At 48.0% G+C, this 23,650-nt stretch overlaps 1 protein-coding gene and 1 pseudogene across 4 annotated transcripts in view; one reads left to right on the top strand and one right to left on the bottom strand.

Annotated features, from left to right (window-relative positions):
• The window catches only part of LOC140425632 (cadherin-12-like), a 774,748-nt gene that overhangs the window by 715,483 nt on the left and 35,615 nt on the right, over positions 1 to 23,650 (bottom strand). The window lies entirely within an intron of this gene.
• Positions 1,212 to 1,722, top strand: LOC140425879 (ADP-sugar pyrophosphatase-like; annotated as a pseudogene).

Raw genomic sequence — 23,650 nt, 5'->3', positions numbered from 1 at the left:
GAAACTTGAGCAAAACGGTTCAATTTAAGAAACTGACAGCTTTGCACCGGGGCTGCTGATTTTGCCCAAGGCCTTTCCGTGTGGGCTAAATGACTGACTGGAGTGAGACAGTCGTTGGTGATGGAGCTTAGTGTTCATCTCACCACGGGGTCAGGAAGGAAATGTGAAGCAGTTCCTGCAGAATCTAACTACAAGGCAAAACTGGAACACTGTCCACCAAAGACTGAAAAGATTTTCTTTCTTTCAAGGACATCGGTGTTACTGGCAAAGCTGGCATCTGTTGCCCATCCCTAATTGCACTTGAACTGAACGTTTCAGGGGGCAGCTAAGAGTTAACCATATTGATTTGGAGTCACATGTAGGCCAGCCCAGGTAAGGATGGTAGTGTTCCTTCCCTAAAGGACATTAGTGAACCAGATGGATCTTTACAGCAATTAATGATAGTTTCAGATCACCATTTCTGAGACACGTATTCTTTATAGTCAAGATTTATTAACCAGCTGCCGTGGTGGAATTCGAACCCCTGCCCCCAGAACATTAGCTCGGGGTCTCTGGATTGCGAGCCCATTGAGATTACCATCATCTCCCCCAAAGGTGTCAGGCAATGAGAGAAAACTGTGAGGCTAGGTGAGCGACAAGATGGTTCCTGTCACCACACAGTGAGCTTGCATCCTCTGCCTAAAAGTTAACGTGCTCAGCATTGTAAACATAGAGGCAGCTAATGCTTTCCTCTACAGCATTGCACCACAGTATCTCGTACATTAATCTCTTACAAGCAATATTATATAATCTGAATTGTCAGTTTTATTGGCAGCATGGTGGCACATTGGCTAGCACGGCTGCCTCACAGCGCCTGGGACCCAGGTTCAATTTCGAACCTCGGGTGACTGTGTGGAGTTTGCACTTTCTCCCCGTGTGTGCGTGGGTTTCCTCCGGGCGCTCCGGTTTCCTCCCACAGTCCAAAGATGTGCAGGTTAGGTGGATTGGCCGTGATCAATTACCCCTTAGTGTCCAGGGATGCGAAGGTTAGGTTATGGGGATAGGGTGGGTTGGACAGGGGTGTGGGCATGGGTAAAATGCTCATTTGAAGGGCCGGTGCAGATTCAATGGGCCAAATGGCATCGTTCTGCACTGTAGGGGTTCTATGATTCTACGATTGGTGAGGAATAGGTGTCAAAACTTTGCTGAACGTTGTTTCTTTTTTTTAATGATCAAATGATGATCCTACCGGCAAAACCAGAGTGTGGGAAACAGTGAACCGAACAACCAGAAAACCGAACAGTAGTTCTGATGGAGCAACTGCACTGGCTGTGCTGAAGAAGACTGCATTATGACTGTTTGATTATGGTGAAACAGTTCAGACCGCCAATGGGATGGTACTGCCTGGAATTACCAGCAGGCCTCATAGATGATGGCAAAACTGCAGAGATTGCTGCTTTACGAGAGCTTTTGGAAGAGACTGGATTCAAAGGAGGGATCAGTGAAACATCTCCAGCTTTGTGCCTGAATCCCGTATTGACCAATTGTACGATGCAGTACGTGACTGTTAACGTTCATGGAGATGATTCGGCGAACCTCAAACCGAAACCAGGACTGGATGATGGAGAGTTTGTTGAGGTTGTTTTAGTTCCGATCAATGAACTTCGGAAGAAACTTGATGAAATGCTCCAAAAGTAGAATATTGTGGTGGCTGCTCGGGTTTACGTGAGGCAGCAGGGCTAACCCACGGCGGCACCGTGCTGCCCACAACAGGGTATTTTTAAGCTATAGTTTTTACTGCACCTGTCGCAACTGTGAAAACGGATCACATCGTTACTATGGCTATCACAAGTGTTTATTTTGATTATATTTCTTATGTGTTCAGTTCAAAGGTGTATTTTATTTATATTTGTTAATTTGGTGGACACAATTGTGTAATCGGATTGTGTGTTCAGTATGGTTGTTTGTCATAAATGAAAATTTTCAATAATAATTTAAAAAAATAAAAGATAACATTTTTATTCACGGGATGTAAATGTCACGGGCAAGGCCAGCATCGAGTGCCCATTCCGAATTGCCCTTGAAAAGGTGCTGAGCAAACTTCTTGAACGGCAGTTACCATGTGGTGTCGGTGAACCTGCAGTGCCACTGCGGCCTGGCAGCAGTGAAAGATCGGCGATAAAGGTGCTGATCAGGACGGCCCCAGGATATCACTTCAGCAGTCCTTCAGGATAGTGTCCGAGCCCTAACCATCTTCAGTTGCTTCATCAATAACCTTCCCTCTATCATAAGATCATAAAGGGTAGGAGCAGAAGTAGGCCATTCGGCCCATTGAGTCTGCTCCACCATTCAATGAGATCAGACTGATCTGATCTGATAATCCTGACAATGTTGGAAGAAGGGATGTTCCTTGATGATTGCACAACGTCCGGCACTATTCGCTACTGCTCATTTACTGAAGCAATCCTTGTCCATATTCAGCGAGAACTGGAACACATTCAGGCTTGAGTAAATCAATGGCAAGTGACACTTTCAGCACACAAGTGCCAGGCAATCACTAACAAGATGGAATCCAGCCAGCTTCTCTTGACATTTAATGGCATTACCGTTGCTGAATTCCCAGCATTAACATCCTTGGGGTTACCTTCTCCCAGGAACTGAAATGCACTCGCCATATAAAAACTGTGGCTGTGAGAGCACGTCACAGTCTAGAAACACCACCACGCCCCCCCCCCCCCCCGCCCCCGACTTCCCAAAGCCTGTCCACCGTCTACAAGGCACAAGTTAGGTGCGTAATGGAATAATTTCCAGTCGCCTGATGGGATCTTGTGGTGCAGCGGGCAGCCTTCCTGCCCCGGAGCTTCTGGCCCAGGACTTGATGGGCAAGGTTGACACACCTGCAAATCCTTCCAAACACACCAATAGCTGGCGGTAAGAGCGGGAGAGAATCCTGGTCAGTCACGCTTGATGTGGAATGGCGCACTTCAATTTATAAGCTCCTGGTGACAGACTAATGACCTGTTCCAGGAATTACTAGCTTTTGAAATGGACGAACGTCTGCCTTCGTGCAATACTAGGTGTGGGAAGGGAATCAGGATGGAATGGATGAGTGCAGCTCCAACAATACAAAGAAGCTAGACATCAAAACAGACCACTTGATTGGCACCCCATCCACCACCTTAAAATACTCCCTCCGCTCTGGACGCAGAGTGACAACAGTGCATGTACTATCTACCACATCTTTCTGCAGCATCTTCCAAAACCAAGACCTGTATCATATAACAGGACAGGTGCAGCAGACACATGGGAAGACCACCATCTACAAATTCACTTTCAATTCCCGTACCGGCCTTCCTAAACAGGTGCCGGAATGGGGCGACTAGGGGCTTTTCACAGTAACTTCATTGAAGCCACTTGTGACAATAAGCGATTATTATTTATTTATTATTTATTTATTTTTATTTATTTGAATCACACATCATCCTGACTTGGCGCCATATTGCCATTCCTTCAATATCACTGGGTCACATCCTATCATTCCGCCTCTAACAGCACAGTGGGTGCACTGGCAGCAGACAGAGTGCAGCAGTCCAAGATGGCGCTCACCCACACCTTCTCAAGTGCAATTAGGGGTGGGCAATAATTGCCGGCCTTGCCAGCGACACACATTCCATGAAAGAATTTTAAACAGAAACTCCATGTGGATGGTTCTGTCGGATGAGCCCATTTTTGGCTTTTTGAACTGTTTAACAATGCTTGAATGTGACTATGCCTAGTCTTGAATGATGACGGGCTCACATTCCATTCAGCAGTGTCAGGGACTGAAGTGTTGCAGAAACAGGAAGAGGGTTAACTCTGCAAGAGTGCCTGAAATGCCTTTGCGTCTCACCGTTTGTAAGTAGCCCCCATCATCATTTGGCACTTCTGTCACCGAAGTGCTATTGAGCACCATTTATTCTTGGCGAATGGTACCCTGAGTTGACAATAAAAAGGTGCCAGTCAGGGACCTCCATTTTTGAAGAGTTCCCGAATCACAAAAAGTACATTTCACAGTGGTGGAGGAGCAAAGTTCAACAAAACATTGAATGAAGAGTCAGAGTGTAGGACTATACGGCACCACACTATTGCAACTAAGCAAGAGCTAATTTTATCATTACATAATTTTTCAGCTCTTTCATCATGGTTTGAAACTAGTTACCCCTGACCTTTACTGCATCTGCTGTGATGGAGCGATTTTTGGCAAACAAGGGAAATTGACACATTAATCAAGTGCCTCAACATACGATTGTTTTTTGTGATAGAACAGCTGAAAATAGCTAGATTAACCCATGGCGTGGATAACAAATGAGCTCAACAGCACTCCTCTGCTGTGCATCATTCCCTGCCAATGTGGAATACAGGAAGGAACCGAAAGGAACATTAAAACATCCACAAAACCTTAATTGTGCCCATGCCAATGGAAGCCAATCTTCTAACACCCAACTTGTCCTGCAAATACAAGCAGGGTTCTGTCATTTTTAAAGCAATTTTCACTCGCCCTGATTGAATGCCTCGCGGACAACTCAAACAAAAAGCAACTGATTATTTGCCCCATGCATAAGAATGAGAGCACTGGAGGCATACTTCTTTGGCCTGTCAACTAAATCTGTCAGTTTGCTTTGTGTAATGATTCCACATCCAGACTTTTTCACGGCAAACTCTTTTATGAAATGAATTCTCAGCTTTGAACTTTTCCATGAAAGATTCAGATTACGAGCGACTTATGTTCCAATGATTCACCTTAGAAATGGGAGCTGTCTGGCCACAAGACACAAACCTGGTAACATATATCTCCGGAGGTTTGAGTGCTCATAAAAAATAATGTCATTTTTTCGCTTTCATTTTTTCGGAATGTGTTGAATTTTTGGGACTGGTCAGATGAGAGAATGTTAGCAAAGGCCAAAAGAAATGAGTGACCACCTTCACTTTTTCTATTCACGGTTGTGCATCCGTCGCCGTGGGGTCAGTTGTTGAGTGATACATCTGACACCACGGCTGTTATATCTGACCCTCACGCCCCAGGACGGCCTCAGGACATCACCTGAGGTCCTCCCCCGATGCTGCACCCCCAATGGGCGCTGTGGGTCACTCATTCTATTTTTTTTGTGAACCCGGCATGGCGGCTGCGGACTGAGTCCAGCACTGCCACAGTCGGTGGGGGGGGCGGGGGGGCGTTCCGCGGGCAGGGGGAGCTTTGGTGGGGGCTGGGGGAACTGGTGGGCGGTGATCCGGAAGTGGCGAGGATGGTTACAAAGGGACGGTATGTTGCAGGCAATTTTCTGGCCGTATCAGTATGGAAAGCCGGGGGCTTTACGCTGCGTGCCTGCTAGCCCCCCCACCAGACAGAGGATCAGTGCAGCTTTTGCACCATTTTTTCTGGTGTAAAACGCCACTGTTCCCACGCTTTCATTTTCAAATCGGAGAATCCAGCTCTTGGTATTCAATGATGAGCTATTTGGCCTACGGGAGTGAATGGGACAGATTTCAGCTCAGAATGTTATAGCTGAGAGACAGAGAGGGAGGAGAGAGTTTTATTATCTGAGCATGCGCAGATCTAAGAGTGTCCCAATACAATGTGCCATTCTGTCTAGGCTTTATAAATATTTGAGTAAGTTAATCCAGAAAATATTGAGACATTGAAACAAGCCAAGCTGTCAGAATTTTCCATCGTTTCTGCCACATGAATGAAATGTTACATTTTGTAAGAACATGAAAATTACTTTCCTTCGCATTACTGATTGTACTGATGACGCACTGTGAGGCAAGAACCCAATTTTCACAGCCCTATCTGGGACGGAATAGAATTGAGCCAGAAATTAAAATAGAGCCAGGATGCGGATTCAAAGTCTCGCCCCCATTTTCACTGGCGCAAGAAAGGAGACAGGCCAGGAACGCCATACTCTGCAATTCAGGAGTTTCCAGTACCATTTTAGAAGCGAGCATCTCGGAACTTCTGAAATTTTCATCAAGGCTTTAAATCACAACCGCAGAGAGCAGGCATGACCATAGAGTGGAGATTGGAAGACTGTAAAAGGTGACTAAAAATGCTGTAGCCCCCTTTAAAGTTCATTATGAAATGATTTAGCCTCAGTTATACTTATGTTTACTAAAATGAGTGGTGACAGTGAGTGGTGTGATTAGAAAATATCAGTAACCATTAAATAATGTGGTTGCCAAGTTGTTACTGCTGACAACTGACAAGTTGTCAAGTGAAAGAATAGCATTGTAAAAGTAGCAAAACCTACAGGTACTTTCGAACAGATTATCTACTGACAAGTTTTCTGAAAAGTGTTTTCAATATTGTACAACACAGAAAGACGAGTCCAGTACGCGGGGCAAGTGTTTAAATTCTCCCTATGGCTTTCATTCACCAGTCACAGAACTGCGGCCTTCCACTGTTGGAAGATTTGAAAGTTACATACGTTTTCATTCATTTTTTTGCAGATTAGCTCAGCCATCTATTTGGCTGTTAGAAAGCTTTGACAGATGTATGCGCCTTTGGCTATCTTCTAAAGCATTAATGCATTCTGTACTGCTGAAATTCTTTACTGCCTTGTGGATTGTAATTGTTACCGGCGGAAGAGCATATTGGCTTTTTTGGGGTTTATTCAAGTAATTTTTGTTTATGATCATGACTCCATCTCACAGCATGCATTTCACATCATCTCAGTACAACCCCAACCTTGCACAAGGTAGAAAAGTCCATCCGACAGCTGGAGGACAGCAAGCATCAGGAGCAGATGGAATCCCTGCTTAAGCACAAACACATGGTGGAGAAGCACGATTGGCACGAGTGCATGACATATTTTCCCCAATAGCAGGTAGGAGGAGAAGTTGCCAGGAGATCTCAGACATGCTGTACACTTGACCAGCTTCCAGAAAGGTGACAGGTTTGACTTCAGCAACTAAAGAGGAATTCCCCCAATCAATGCATTTGCTACAAACCCAATTCAGACTGGGGTCAAACGATGCTGTGTCTTTGCACAGATGCTCTTCTTGATCCTCCTTGTTGCAATGCTCCATCTCACATTCAGCAAGTTCCCCATTTGAGTGGAACCAAATTACAGAACAAATAGGAATCTGCTCAAACTCTGCCACCTGGAGGCCAGATTCAAGGTTGTCCCATCCTCGATCATTGATCTACAGAATGCAGATCATGCTAGTATCTGTGCACACTTGGAGACCGAGCTCCAAGCCATCGCCAACACCTACATCGAGGCTCACGGAGCACAGTCCTTACGTCAAACTCCCGAAAGGCAAATAGCCACATAGCACTGCGCCAACCCCCACCTCTGGTTATTAAAATCCATGACGAGGCCTTGGACAACGCAAACAACTTTCCATACCACGACAACCTACTGCTAACAAGGGCAGACATTGATGACAAGGTTGAACACCTCCTTCAGTGTGCCAGAGCAGCCTTCGATTGGCAGAGGAAGAGAGTGTTTGAAGATCAGGATCTCAGGTCCTGCACCAAGCTCATGGTGTACAGAACGATAGTTATACCCACCCTCCTATGTGGCTCAGAGACTGGGCCAAGTACATCAGGTACCTAAACACCCTGTCGAAGTACCACCAGTGCTGCCTCAACATGATCCTGCATTGGCAGAATGGGTGCACCAACACCAATATTCTTGCCCAGGCCAACATCCCCAGCATTGAGGCACTGGCCACACTCAAACATCTCCACTGGGTGGGCCATATCGTCCACCGGACAGCCCAAAACAAATGCTCTATTTGGAGCTTCGACATGACAAGTGAATCCTAGGAAAGCAGAGGAAACGCTTCAAGAACACCCATAACGCCTCACCAATAAAGCACAACATCCCCACCCAGACCTGGGAATCACTGCACCAAGACTGCCCGAGCTGGAGGAAAAGCAACAGGGAAGCAGCTGAACACCTCGAGTTTCATCATCGAGAGCGGGCTGAAACCAAACGTCGACAGCGAAAGGAATGTGTGGCAACCCGGAAAACCCACCCACCCGCTCCTCCAACCATCACCTGCCCCACCTGTGATAGAGGCTGTAGGTCATACACTGGACTCCTCAGTCAGCTGGGAACTCATTTTTTACAAAGAACAAAGAACAATACAGCACAGGAACAGGCCCTTCGGCCCTCCAAGTCTGTACCGGTCATGATACCAACCTTGGCCAAAACCCTCAGAACTTCCTTGTGCCGCATCCCTCTATACCCATCCCATCCATGTATTTGTCAAGATGCCTTTTGAACGCCGTTAATGTATCTGCTTCCACAACCTCCCCTGGCAACACGTTCCAGGCACTCACCACCCTCTGTGTAAAAGACCTACCTCACACATCTCCTCTAAACTTTGCCCCACAGACCTTAAACTTATGCCCCCTGGTGACTGACCCCTCCACCCAGGGAAAGAGTGCCTACCCATCCCCTCTATCCATGCTCCTCATAATCTTGTAAACCTCTATCAGGTCACCCCTTAACCTCCGTCTTTTAAATGAAAACTGTCTGAGTCTATTCAGCCTCTCCACATAGCTAGCACCATCCAGACCAGGCAACATCCTGGTAAACCTCATCTGCACCCCCTCCAAAGCCTCCACATCCTTCTGATAGTTAGTTCAGAAGCAAGTCATCCTTGACTCCGAGGGACTATCTAAGAAGATGAAATGTGTTAACTTTGACAGATTTGTGAGCTTCTGCGGAGGTTAATGGTTTTTGAAATGCAAACTCATTTGATGTTGTACAAGCTGGCGAGATTTTCAATAACGTCTGTTATGTGGCTTGTGAATTCTGTTTATAAAGTGGAGAATAGGTAAGTGGGTTGGGGGGGTTGGGGATGTGAACGGGTGAGGAAGGTAGGGTAAGACAGGAATTTGGATAAGTGGAGCTTTAGACTGCGGAACTGGGCTGCTGTTCCTGAGAACAGAGGTGGGCCTTTTAAATTGGTCACCCTGACACGATGGGCCCAGCTCCATCGCCACCTTATGCTTAACCCCACTGCAGGCTGTCCTGCCTACCAGCGAGTTAAAATTCCTCCTGCCGGCATGGCTGGGGTGAGGGCAGGGCCACAATGTCAGGATTAATCCTGACTCCCGCTTCCCACCGCCCAAAAAAAAAATATCCAGCCTGGGTCAATGCTATATGCTGCAGACAGACATTGCTTTCTACATCCTTCACGTTCTTTTTCACAACTATGTGCCAAATAGATTATTTTAACGCAGGGTTTTTGGAGCAAAGCAAAGAGTCCCCTTCCTCACTGCACATTTAAATCCAGTGTCAACATTATATTGTGGACCTCAAAGAGTTACAGATTCTAACCACAAATGAGGAATCGCCTGTCAATTGTATTAACTTTTTCCAATTTAATATTTCTTCACAATTTCCCTCTTACTCTCCCCATGGCGTTCACAGTACACACATCCATTCTCTGGCAATCAATTAATTCCACCTGGCTTGTCCAAATAACATTCCAATCCAGACATTCAACTCAGCTGTTCACCACCACCTTCTATTTACTCTTATTATTTGTGATTTCTGCTCCCAGCTGTACGTCTAAATACACAATCCCAAACCAAAGTATAAAAATGCGATCCTGAGCTCTTGCGCCTGATGCGTCAATGATAGCCTATTTTCAAAGACAAAAAGGAGAAAGAAGGATTAACTTTGGGGCATAACAGCTGATGTTCACCATTCTTCAGGATTCTGCCATTGTGGAGAGTACGATTTCAGGTATTCCCAGGTGTTTGTCTGGGTGCCTGCTGAGCTCCCTTCTCTTCTAAGATCTAATGCTGTGGGCCACATTGCAAGACAAAAATTGTTTCCAGTCGAATCACTTTGCGAAAATTCAGCATTCTATTCAATGTTTCCCAGATTTGTTTTCTTTTTCTTTTTAATTTCGAGTACCCAATTATTTTTCTTTTTCCCAATTAAGGGGCAAGTCAGCGTGGCCAATCCACCCACCCTGCATACCTTTGGGTTGTGGGGGTGAAACCCACGCAGACATGGGGAGAATGTGCAAACTCCACACGGACAGTGGCCCCGGTTGGGATCGAACCCGGGTCCCCAGTGCCGTGAGGCAGCGGTGCTAACCACTACGCCAGCGTGCCACCCTGCCCATATTTGTTTAGATAGAACCACAGGAAGAGTGACGTGCAGTCCGCTCATTTTCATAATTAGCAATTTTTCGTGAGGGCTTGAGCAAATTGAAATTGTTTTATATTTAATAGAATTTAACCAAATATAGAAGATGATTTTTTTGTTGTAATTTCCAAAGACATATTGTTATGGAGATGGAGAAAAAAGCAGTGGAATGATACTCAGAAATATAGGACTATAAACAGCCCTCAGTTTTATATTTTAAAATGGGCACAACCCTGAAGCTGGCTGAGAATGTACAGTTAGCCGCTAACAGTATTGGCTGTGGGGAGTGTGGGACACTGCAGCACCTCCCTGTGATTCCAGACAAGGTACTTCTAAAATCATCCAGAGACCGATTATCATCTCTCTCCAGGAAAGACAAAGGGACAAAACGACTATCATCTCTTCAGTGCCCCCAGCAATATGGGGAGCGGAGGCCACTCCTGGGATTGTACCCAGCTTGGAACAGCATCACGGACACTCACCTGGAGCACAGGTAACTGGGGCCAGTGCTGCTGGGGCCAGTGTGGCAGGTTCCAGCATTGGGGGAAGACAGGGTGGTGGTGGTGGTGGTGGGGGTGGGGGGGGGGGGGGGGGAATGGGGGCAGGGGGGGGATAGTGGGACTGTCTGTGCACTGCGGAGTGCCAGAACAAGAGGACCACCCCAAGCTAAGCCTACAGGAAGGCTGCTTTTACTGGGCCACCTGATACCACGCGCACACCTCGCTTCACAACCTCCTCCCGTGAGTCACATTTAATTCCACCCAATATGTAAGCCGTGGCCCAGTTGATAACGTTGCCATATCTCAGTCATAAGTTTCCAAGTACAAGTCCCACTCTAGGACTTCAGCTTAAAAATCAAATGTCCAAGACTGACACTCGAGCGCAACGGTGAGGGAGTGCTGTACTATTGGAGATGTAATAAAATGTCAAAGTGAAGCCATGACTGTCCTCTCTGGTGAACGTGAAAATTCCATGGCAATATTTGGAAGAAGGGCAGGAAAGTTATTCCTGGGATTGTGGCCATTATTTATCAACATTACAAAAACAGACTCGCTGGTCAATATCACATTGCTTTTAGTGGGAGCTTGCTGTGCTGGTCTGCTGGTTATCCGAGATCAAAACTACACTTCCAAAGTACTACACTGACTAAAGTCCATCCAGTGGTCATGAAGAGTGCCTGTTTTTCTCTCTGAGGTACCCTCAATAATGACGCTTAGAGATTAAACTGTAAAGAAGGCTTTATTAGACTAATAACTATGCTACAGCTAGAGACGAGAGCTGACTGTTACAGACCATGAGGCAGCCCTTTATGTATGGCTCCCTGATGGGCGGAGCCAGAGGCGGAGTCCCCAGGGTTCCAAGCCCAGTCTTAAAGAGGACATCACCTTACATGATGATAAGGCAGTAACCGCTCATCACATTCAACCCCTGTTTAAAAAGGAGTCCGGCGGGGGTGAAGTGCCATCATAGGTCCATCCGTCTCGGTGGCCGGATCGTCCTCCTCGACCTCCTCAATTCGGGCGGTGGTGCGGTGGGCACGGACGTCCCGGTTGAGGGCACATCCGGGAGCACAGCGGTCGGAGCTTTGGTCCGGGTCGGGGCAAAGGAACTAGGCAGGGCCGGGGGTAGCGGAGCCGGCGCCGGCGGGGTGTGTAAAGGGCGCAAGGGGGGCGCACGGTAGGAGCTCACCAACGGGTGGTAGGGCCGGAAGGGGGTGTGTTGTAGGGGGCGACTTGTCCTGCAGGGGAGCGGCGCGGGAAGGGGCGTCTGTGGTGGAGGATCCAGCGGGCGCCAGATCACGGAGGGAAACCGTATCTTGCCTGCCGTCGGAGTACTCCACGTAGGCGTAACTGGGGTTGGCGTGGAGCAATCGGACCTTTTCAACTAGGGGGTCCGTTTTATGGCTCCTCGCGTGCCTCCGGAGAAGAACAGGTCCCGGAGCCATCAGCCAAGGTGGAAACGAGACACCGGAGGTAGACTTCCTGGGGAAGAGAAACAATCGGTCGTGAGGGGTCTCATTCGTGGGCGTGCAGAGGAGTGACCTAATGGAGTGTAGGGCATCGCGTAGGACCTCCTGCCAGCGGGTGGTTGGGAGATTTCTCGACCGCAGGGCCAGAAGGACAGCCTTCCACACGGTCGCGTTCTCCCTCTCCACCTGCCCGTTTCCCTGTGGGTTATAACTGGTCGTTCTGCTCGAGGCGATGCCTTTGCTGAGCAGATACTGACGCAGTTCATCGCTCATGAACGATGTACCCCGGTCGCTGTGGATATAAGCAGGGAAACCGAACAGGGTGAAGATGCTGTGCAGTGCCTTAATCACCGTGTTGAGGTCATGTCGGTGCAGGGAATGGCGAATGGGAAACGGGAGAACTCATCGATCACGGTGAGGAAATAGGCATAACGGTTGGTGGATGGGAGGGGCCCCTTGAAGTCCACGCTCAGTCGCTCAAAGGGGCCCGAGGCCTTCACGAGCCGAACCTTGTCTGGCCGATAGAAGTGCGGTTTGCACTCCGCACAGACCTGGCAGGCCCTGACCATGGCCTTGACCTCCTTGGTTGAGTAAGGTAGGTTGCGGGGCTTGATGAAATGGACGAGCCGGGTAACCCCCGGGTGGCAGAGGTCATTGTGGATGGCTTGCAGGCGGTCCTCCTGCGCATTGGCGCATGTGCCGCGGGACAGGGCATCTGGGGGCTCGTTGAGCTCCCCTGGACGATACTTGATATCGTACGAGTAGGTGGAGAGTTCGATCCTCCACCTCAAAATTTTATCGTTTTTTATTTTGCTCCGTTGCGTGTTACCAAACATATAGGCGACCGACCGTTGGTCGGTGACGAGGGTAAACCTCCTACCGGCGAGGTAGTGTCTCCAGCACCGCACAGCCTCCACAATGGCTTGTGCCTCCTTTTCGACTGCAGAGTGTCGAATCTCGGAGGTGGCGAGGGCTATGGTTTGGGATGCGGGATGGGTGCGTAGGGAGCAGTGCCTTACCGTTTCAGGGTGGATAAAGCTCTCCGTGCTCCCGGAGTCGAAGAGGCATGCAGTGTCGTGCCCGTTGACCTGGACCTGCATCATGGAGTTCTGCAGGTGTTTTGGCCGGGTTTGATCGAGGGTGATCACACCCAGTCGCGGGTAGTCGGAGTCGTCAGCCGAGTCGGACTCGTAAAATGGCCGCTGCCGTCGGTCGCACGTGTCGGGTCGAGAAGATGGCCGCCGACCAGATGGCCGCTCCCATGATTCGCACGAGGCTGATGACACGTCAGAAGAGGGCGTGTAGGGTCGGTGCGCAGCAGCATTGCGAGGCCTGCGGGCCTGAGAGCCTGATTTTTGGGGCAGCTGTTCTTTGTTTTTCTGGCCCCTGGGTCTAGCCAGGCAGATCCTCGCAAAGTGCCCTTTCTTCCCGCAGTCACTGCAGATCGCGGAGCGGGCTGGGCAGCGTGGGCGTGGGTGCTGGTCCTGCCCGCAGAAGTAGCAAGGTGTGCCCCCATGGTGAGCGGGTCGCCGCATGGCTCAGGCCTGTAATACGGGTGAGTCTGAGGAAGTCCGGGGGGGGGCTGGCAGAGCCGCGGGGTACGTACCCAAGTTATGTCGGGCCACCTCCAGCGAGGAGGCGAGCGTTAGCGTCTCCTGGAGGTCTTTTGCCCCGTTTTCGAGCAGCCGCTGCCGGATGTAGGTCGAGCGGATTCCGGACACAAAAGCATCCCTGATGTACAGGTTCATATGGACTTCCCCAGTCACATCCTGATGGTCACAGTCCCTGGCAAGCGTGGTGAGTTTCTCAACAAACTCGTCGAGCGATTCCCCCGAGCGCTGCCGGCAGGTAGAGAGCAGATGCAGGGCGTGCACCTCATTGACGGGTTTGACAAACCGCTTGCGGAGCAACTCAATCGTCGCATCATAAGTCATCGCCTTTTCGAGCGTGGCGGAGATTCTGTGACTCACCCGGGCGTGGAGTAGACGCAGCTTGCGTGGCCCCAGGATGGGAGTCTCTGCGGAGTCCAGGTAGGCCTCGAAGCACCGCAGCCAGTATTAAAAAATTTCCTTTGCCTCTGGCGTTTGTGCTTCCAGATTGAGCTTCTCTGGTTTTAGGCCTGCGTCCATCCTGAATCTAGTTTAGTCTAATAAATTGAGGTACCCTCAATAATGACGCTTCGAGATTAAACTGTAAAGAAGGCTTTATTAGACTAATAACTATGCTACAGCTATGGACGAGAGCTGACTGCTATACAGACCATGAGGCAGGCCTTTATGTATGGCTCCCAGATGGGCGGAGCCAGAGGCGGAGTCCCCAGGGTTCCAAGCCCGGTCTTAAAAGGGGACATCACCTTACATGATGATAAGGCAGTAACCGTTCATCACACAACCTCAAAATGGTACTTTCCTGTCACTTGCAATAGCAAAAGGGATGACGCCGTGAAGACTTTAGATCTGCTTCATCCTGGAACTTGGGCTGGGATTGCTCCTGGGTGAACAACACTGAGTAAACCAACAGGAAATGTTTGGCAAAGTCTACCGATTTCCATCAGCTTTGCAATTTTATTCTTTTTTAAATTTAGAGTACCCAATTATTTTTTTTCCTCTTAAAGGGAAATTTAGCATGGCCAGTCCACCTACCCTGCACATCTTTGTGTTGTGGGGGCGAAACCCACGCAGAGACGGGGAGAATGTGCAAACTCCACACGGACAGTGACCCAGGGCCGGGATCAAAACCGGGTCCTCGACGCCGTGAGGCAGCAGTGCTAACCACCTGGCAATTTCAATTGGGCTCATTCTGTCGAGCAGGTATGGACCCTGAACTCCGCCGGCGATTCTCAACCTTGAAATAGATTCACCTGAGGAAGGAGCAGTGCTCCGAAAACTAGTGATTTGAAACAAACCTGTTGGACTTCAACCTGGTGTTGTAAGACTTCTTATTTCAATAGTGGGAAAATGCCCTCCGTACACATCTGGCGGTGAGGGTTGCTCCCGATTTCATACTTGATCAACTCAATAACCCAATACTCTGGGTTTGTGCAATGCCACATTAGCATAGAGGAGTGGAACATTAGCAACCATTTCATCGTTCATCCTGTAATCCTGTGTGCCAGTGAATTAATGTCCATCATGCAGTGAAATTGTATTAAAGATATTTACCATGTGAAAGACGTTAAGAATTCAGTAGACAGACCTTTAAGTATTAATTTGCTGTTTGTGTTTTTGTTATGCTGGATTTGAGGTTGTATAATTGGCATTGAATAAGATAGCAGGTTGTGATAATGGTTTCCAGGGAGGTAGTCGGATCCTGTGTGCTTCGGAGGCTTGGCTGACCTACAGTAGGCATCGCAAAGAATCGGATTAGTACCACCAGCGGTAGCTTCACAAGATCTTCCAAATCTGGTGGCAAGAAAGGTGGTTCAAGGGCAACATCCTCTTCCCGGCTGACTTGCCCACCATTAAGGCTCTAATCACTGAAAACCAGCCCCATCACGTGGGCGCTGTCGTTTGCATACCTGACACCAGATTTCTGAAGCAATTTCTCTACTCTGACCTTGGTCACAGCAGGAGACGCCTAGGGGGATAGCGGAAACACGTTACGCCTGTCCTCAAAGAAACCCTGCAGAGGTCAGACATTCCCCTTGGCTCATGGAAATTTCTGGCTTGTGACGGAGGAGGCTCATTTGGGAAGGGCACCAAATACATCGGGAAACTTCATCGGGAATGTGCGGAGTCGAGGCCTCGGAGGGACTGCACACACCTCCAAACAATCCACCTATCAGACCCTTCAACACCACCTATCCCCACATGTGACAGAGTCTGCAGATCGCACAGTGGACCTATCAGCCATCCCAGAATCCAGAGAGGAAGCAAATCACCTTCGATTCCGAGAGAAATCTAAGAAGTATAAACAGCAGAAACTATTTGCATCAGTGCTTATTTGATATGGGTCGCGTTTCTGCACCTTGGTGCTTTCCTCCGCCGAGCTGCCACCTTCCTGGATATTTGGATCTCTGAACAGGTGAGAACGTAATTCCTGCCAGACTTGCTGGTGGATGTTGTCCAGATTTTGCAGTTGATGGGTGCGATTTAACAGCCGTGTTGTGCCCAGCGCGGATCCGGACACGCCGGTTAAATTGCAAGAGAGGATAAAACCGGGTTCAGTGCCAGACGGCAATCGGTTTGCTATCTCAGATCATTGACACCAATTCAGGTCAAACTCCATCGCATTAGCGAGATGTAAGTCCAATCAAATGGCCTCCAGGGAAGTAACTGGCTCCCCAGTGAGGGTTCGCGCAGACGCCGCTTAGCACTCCTTTTTAAAATTGGGAAGCGGGTGCAAAGGCTGCTGAGGGGGACCAAGGAGGTGAATAGCTTCTGCTCCAGTGCTCGGGGTGGGAGGGGACCGGGAGACCCCCCAGGGGGGATGGGCCTGGTTGGGATTTTGGCATCATAGGTCAGGGCTCACCCCAGGCTGGAGGGTGAGAGGCTTAGTGTCTGTGGGGTAGCAAGCCATCCTCTAATGTCGTGTCTACCCACAGCAGGGGCAACTATTGCTGCTGTCTGCCTGTCTTACCAATCACTTCCAGGACAAAGCCCTGTTCTTGGTTATATGCTGAAGGTCACTTTAACTCCCTTTGACTGTGAGGAGCCCCTAGCTGCACAACTGAAGGCAATAGGAAATTGGTATCGATAGTTATGTGAGCACTTTACAGCCCTCAAGAGGATTCATGTGTGTAACATGCGATGTCTCAGACGAGTGATATTGCTTAGCATCCCGATCAGACTGTGAGGAATGGACACTTTTCCTGAACCCTAGAGGTGTCGGCACCACAGAGGCCACGGCCAACAATCAAACTCTCAGGAACTGGTCGTCACCAGAGGGGATCCTTACGACGAAAGGGTGAGTGAGAGAGTCAGGGGAGGGCTCCTGATCATGATCTCCCTCATGTTTCTTGCAGGGGTCTGAGGTCTAGGGGCTCCTGCTATGGCCAGGGGTGAGTGGGCAGCACGACTGGCTCAGTGGATGGCAGTCTGATAGAAGGCGGGACACGTAAGGGTGTGGGAGTCTTGAGGGATTTGAGGATCCCGGGGTGGAAGCCTCCGTCCAATCGGCTACGCAACGACTGGAGTGTCGCTGACATTCCCTCCTGAGAGTCACGGCCGTGCACTGGTATCTCCATCAGCTCTGCGATAACCTTGTCCAGAGGTTCAACATCTGGCTGGGATCCAGCTGAGTCCTGGGATACAACAGACCTCTGACTTCTGTCTCCCTTGGATGTTCCTGCCTCCACCTGATGTGCATCAGAAACTGTGTGGTGCTCACCAGATTGTGCCCCAGAAGCGAGTCCACTAGTGTTGCCCACCGTGATGTGTGGCTGCGCTGGTGGAAGGTGGGGATGGTAGCTATGATGTCTCGATGGTGGTCTCCTTGGAGCTCTCCTCTGGGCTGTTTTCTTGGGTGGCGGGTAGGAGGGGAGCTACCCCAGATGGACCTGCCCCATCAGGTGGAGGTCCTGCAAGAGAATGGACATGTGGTTTTTGAGAGCGAAGGATCATTCTGTCTGACATGAACACATGGAAGGGTTGTGCTGGAGGGTGCCAGGATGTGCTAAGCACAGTGATCGGATGTGGGGAGGGTGCAATGTGCCAGTAGCTGACCTGTTGTGAGGGGAGGGGGGTTGGAGGCCGAGGGGGGGGGGGGGGCAGGTGGAACTGACGCCGGGGGGGGTTGGTGTTCACTTACCCTTGCAGCTCAGTGGAGTTCGTTGGTCTTCTTCCTGCCCTACTGCCGTCCTCCTGGTCACGCTGCCCTCACTGACAGCCGCAGCCACTGCCTCCCAGGCAGCATTGCTGACCCTGCTGCTGGTCCTCCGGCCCTCTTGGAGGATCAGGATGTCCCGTCTCAGCTCCACGGCATCCAGAAGCCTGGCCAGGTTGTCATCTCCGAAGTGGAGAGCATGTCTGCGCGGTGCCAGGCCCGTGTGCTGACTGAGAGCGAGTTGTGAGGGAGCGTTTAAAAGCAGCTTCCCCTTGTTAGCGGAGAGCTGCCGGGTCCGAGTCTGCGAATCAGCTGGCGGGAAAGCCAATACCGGCATGAAGCCCGTGATGGCTCGTTTTCTCCACTGAGTGCCGCTAGATACGGAGCGCTATTTCACCGGCACGGCCGTCAGGAAATCGAGCCTAATATAACACTCTGAACCTTTTAAAAAAAAAATCACACCCCATATCTCCACCAATGATCCCAACGATCAACTGCAGTGTCAACCAAGAAAATATCCCTTTTGCTTTCCTCTGCTTACAGGGGAATGCCAAAGGTTTTGTCTGCTTCTCCTTCCCACTTTAGAAACAGAAACAATGCCACTACATAGCAGAGCTTACAACACCCACACACTGTCCTTTTTTCTCTTAAGCTCCTTAAACAGGGAGGACGAATGCCTGTAAAAATGCAATCATTTCTTTTTAAACACCAACAATAATCTTAACACAGTATGACACAGATTATACGAACATTGGTGTTAGCTTTCAAGGACATAGTTGAGTGCATGCAATGCAGCACATGTGCACTCCGACCTAATACTATGCTTATCAGTCACATTTTATTTCTATCTCTGTTCTTGTCCTGACAATTTCTGCCCAGTTCACTCCTGATTCGATACTTTAATCTACATTACAGTAATAAAGATGCAGATATATAAGAACATAGGAACTAGGAGCAGGAGTAGGCCACCTGGCCCTTTGAGCCTGCTCCACCATTCAATGAGATCATGGCTGATGTTTTGTGGACTCAGCTCCACTTTCCCGCCCGAACACCATAACCCTTAATCGCTTTATTCTTCAAAAAACTATCTATCTTTATCTTGAAAACATTTAATGAAGGAGCCTCTACTGCTTCACTGGGCAAGGAATTCCATAGATTCACAACCCTTTGGGTGAAGAAGTTCCTCCTAAACTCAGTCCTAAATCTATTTCCCCTTATTTTGAGGCTATGCCCCCTGGTTCTGCTTTCACCCGTCAGTGGAAATAATCTCCCCGCATCTATCCTATCTACTCCCTTCATAATTTTATATGTTTCTATAAGATCCCCCCCACATCCTTCTAAATTCCAACGAGTACAGTCCCAGTCTGTTTCGTTCTTCCCCACTGGTAAGTGTCTGGGCTGTACTTACACGTCTTGAAAGCGTATGTGGATAAAACAAAGTTCTCTTTCATAGGACACAATGGAAAAGTGACTGAAATTGGGTGATTAACTTTGTTGAGAACTTTGAGCAAGTATTGCCGCAATTGTGAGTGCATTTGTAGAATCTGGTCCGAGGTCATATGTTTAGCCGTTAACATGTGCATACTGGCCACTTCTCAGCTTTGGGAAACTATTGATTGAATTTAAAGGAATAGCTTTTGTTCTGGGTTTTCAGGTCCAGAGACAATGCTGAGTGACTCATGCAGACTTGAACCAAAAGAGCCAGCTATCTGAACAGTTTATTTCTTGTGAATTGACACGGCTGGTCAAATCTCCACCGGTGACGTACCTGCCGTATTAATAGAGACCTTTGTGTAATTCACAGGTACAAGACATTAGAACTACAAAAAATATTCCCTGTCATCAACCACACCGACTCACACTGTGCCAAAAACATTATAAAAGGCTTCCTAACCAATGGTATGCCCCTGGTGTATCTTAGCAAGTGAACTAACCCATTTATAAGCATCTAAAGGTCATGGACCCACAAATGTACTGTTGGGACCAACCCCTGCACAGTCTTCAATGGGGGCAGGACATGCTTAGTTCCACCCCAAACAATTTCTGCATTTGGGAATCCATTGTAAATATAAGATGCATCTGGATTTTTAAAAGGCCTTTGATAAGGGGCTCCATAGTAGACTAATGAATTAGGTTATGTTGTGTTCTGTGATATAACCGTTGTAATGATGTACACATAACATTGTTTATCTAGAAAGGTGATTTATTAACAAACACGTGGAAAGAAAACTTAACAAACTATAATACAGACGATGGCTACTAAATGAATTCAGTGAATTCTCCTCGAGCTGCTCTAAGTGCGACTGTCGTCTTGTTACACTTACTACCACTGGTGGGTATCTTGAGTCACATGATAGATCTCTATCACCACCAGCTGGTTGGCGGTCACATTGCTAACTACATACAGAACCGTGCACAGGCATATCACCACAAGCTAGAGAATGCAACATCAGTAAACAAGGGGCAGAAGTGAATGCTAGCTGACTTCAAGACAGAATGCAGAGATTTGGATTGAGGGTAGTTAGTCAGAGTGGCAGAAGTGATGCTCCACAAGGATCCGTGCTGGAAACAATGTTGTTCACAATATACATTAATAATTTGGATTTTTACATTCATACATAGGACTGGATTTGGGATGTAATTGATATAGAGGAGGACTGGAACAAATTACAGAAGGACATTGATCAGCTTATACTGAGGGGAAATATGAAGCAGGTCAGTATCACTGTGAAGCAGACCAGGAGGAGTGTGCAGCAGGCCAGAATCACTGTAACGTAGACCAGAAGGAATATACAGCGTGCCAGAATCACTGTGAAGAAACAAGGAGGAGTGTGCAGTGGACCAGAATCACTGTGAAGCAGACCGTGAAGCAGGTCAGTATCTCTGTAAAGAGACCAGGAGGAGTGTTAAGCAGGTCAGCATCACAGTGAAGCAGACTTGCAGGAGTATACAGCAGGCCAAAATCACTGCAAAGCAGACTGGGAGGAATGTGAAGTAGGTGAAAAAAATTACTTCAATTGAAGTTTTTAAATATAAACAATAACAGAAGAGAAGGAACTAGTGAGTCATTTTTTGCTATAAAGTTTTTTATTAAAGTTTCTTTTATAACTACGCCCTAACTCTTTTACATTTTTGTAATTTGTGGCAGATTTGTTCCTCTAAACTTTCCCCACTTGTCAATGGCATACACATTATTGTGAGGAATGTAATTGCACTTTTTTTCCTTTCCTAGCTCTCACCAAACAAATACTGAATACTGATCTTGACCCCTTATGGTAGTTGGTTGTGTTCTTACCTGGGTATTACGTGCTTTCACTTTTTCTTTTTCTCAACAGAAAGCACTTAACTGCTTTTGAAGCGGTGACAACCTGTTGCTCATAGCGAGATGTTTATAAACATTGTGGTTAGGTTCACAGCAGGGTGCTTGAGATGCATTCAAGCGTGAAGGGAGATGAAAATAAACGAACAAGCCACATGGCTGTCTGGAAGCTATTACTCTGTCAATTACAGCCTACTAAAAGCTATTTCTCTTTGAAAGTGAATAGATGCTTCACAGATCAAAGGATCTGTGGGGTGGGTTAAAGCCTTATGATGTGTTTTGCCTTTCTATGAAGTAACAGCTGTTGCTTTCTACACTTCTATCTGAAGCATCAGGTGTGAGGGGAAAGTAAAGTGAAAATGCAGTGATTTTTCACTTTTTTTGACGAGACTGCTCTTTAGCTTCCAGACATGGGTACTGATGGCGGGTATCACATATGGCAGTGGTCTCTGACGTGGAGGGTCTGAGATGGGATGTCTCTGATATGGGGGTGGTCTCTGATATGGAAGGTCTCTGATATGAAGAAGTCTCTAACAGGGGGGATCTCTAATGGGGTTCTGATGGGAGGGTTGGTGCATGCGTGCTGGGGGGGGGGGGAGGGGGGTGACCCAGCAATTCCAGTTGTGGTGAGGGAGGAGGATTCCCTTACCTGTCAGCAGGGGAAGAGGCAGGGTATGCATTGTGGAGGGAGGGGGCCAGCCACCGGACCTCGGTATCTGGCCGCCCGCTCAAAATGGCGGCCCGATAGCGGGATTCGGGACAGAATCTCTGGAGCACCCCACCATCCATAAAAATAGCACGGCAAGGGAGATCGAGTCACTTCCGGCTACCGCCCCTAACACCAACGCTGACCAGGCGCGATTGTACTCCAGTGGGAGTGTATAGTCCCCCAAATGGAGAATTCTGCCCAATGTAACTGCAGCAAGTTTGAAAAATGTGCCTAAAACCAAACTGAGGTGATTGGCAGATTAAATTAGTAGCCTTGCCTACAGGGGCCAAGAAGCCTGAGACAATTGAAAGCCGAGCAACACTTTTAAATATCCGGGAGGGGTTAGCTGGCCCAAAAGTTTGGGAAAGGAGGAAGTTGAATGAACGAAGCTTCAACTAGAAAGAGACATAGAAATCTAAGAAGTTAGAGATGCAGAATAAAGAGAGAAAGAGAGTGTTTCAAGGGAACAAAAGGAGAGGGAGTTTGAAAAAGAAATAAAGAAAGCCACATGGGAGCAGAGAGAGAGAGAGAGAGAGAGAGAGAGAGAGAGCGCGAGAGAGAGAGAGAGAGAGCGCGAGAGAGAGCGCGAGAGAGATCCAACATCACACACAGGCAGCAGCAACTTAAATGTTCGAGCGGATGGTGGAGGAAGGTGATTCTAGATGGAAACCTAATGGGGAGAGGTTCTGATATGTACAAGCTCCACCCAAGTTTGATGAGAGAGATACTGAAGCACTGTTTGTGCTTTTGAGAAAATAGGAAAACGGATGAGATGGACACAGTTGTATTTGGACCCTACTCCTACAGAATAAACCTGTGGGTTGGGCGAATGAAATCTATGCGTCCTTATCAGAGGAAAGATCTGGAGACTTATGAGACAGTGACGGCAGCTACATTAGGGGCATATGGACTGGTATCAGAGACGTACAGACAGGATTTTCGTGCTGAAAGAAAACAGTTGAACAAACTTACCTTGAATTCGAGAGGGTGAAGCAAAATCATTTTAATAGGTCGGTGCGAGCATTGAAAATAGGAGAAACCTAAGACACCCTTGGAGAAATAATTCTGTTGCATCAATTTAAAGGCCTGTTGCCTACAATGATTAAAACTCACGTTGACAAAGATAGTTGTACCGGAAGAGATATTAAAGGAAAAGTGCTGGTTAGCAGCATTCTTGGAGGAAGGAAATAAATTCCTTTTGTTAAAATAAGATTACAGAGTAGCTTGAAGACAGGGGCAGTAGTGTGAGGTGTGGAAGAAACCTTGCCCATTGCAGGAATTCAATTCATTCTGCATAATGATATTGCAGGATCCCAGATGGTAGTGATACCTACTGTAGTCAAGCAGCCAGTAGAGAATCCTGCCTCCACAGACAATTTACCAACAGATCCTCCTGGAGTATTTCTGGATTGTGTGGTGCTGCAATCAGAGGCTCATAAACTAAGACAAAAGAGGGAGGAGTTACGAGCCCAGGATGAGGCAAGTGTGATGAGGTTTTTTTGATACCATCTTTAGTCAACTGAATAACAATTCTGTTAGGGACCCGAGTTTAGAGAACCCCAAAGTGTATCATGGAGTTCACCTGATCCACAACTTTGAATAGATTGTGGTTATGGGGAGCACACGGGCTTACTCTGCAGGTGTGATGCAACTGAGATCTACAGTACTTTTAAATTAAAACAATGTTTATTTATGAAACCAGTTAACACTTTATAAACCCACAGTAAACATCTTAACAACTATCAACACCAATAAAT

The sequence above is a fragment of the Scyliorhinus torazame genome, chromosome 6 (assembly GCF_047496885.1).
Source record: "Scyliorhinus torazame isolate Kashiwa2021f chromosome 6, sScyTor2.1, whole genome shotgun sequence".
Taxonomy (NCBI): domain Eukaryota; kingdom Metazoa; phylum Chordata; class Chondrichthyes; order Carcharhiniformes; family Scyliorhinidae; genus Scyliorhinus; species Scyliorhinus torazame.
The sequence above is the reverse complement of the archived record's forward strand: the minus strand, read 5'-3'. Positions and strand labels throughout refer to the sequence as shown.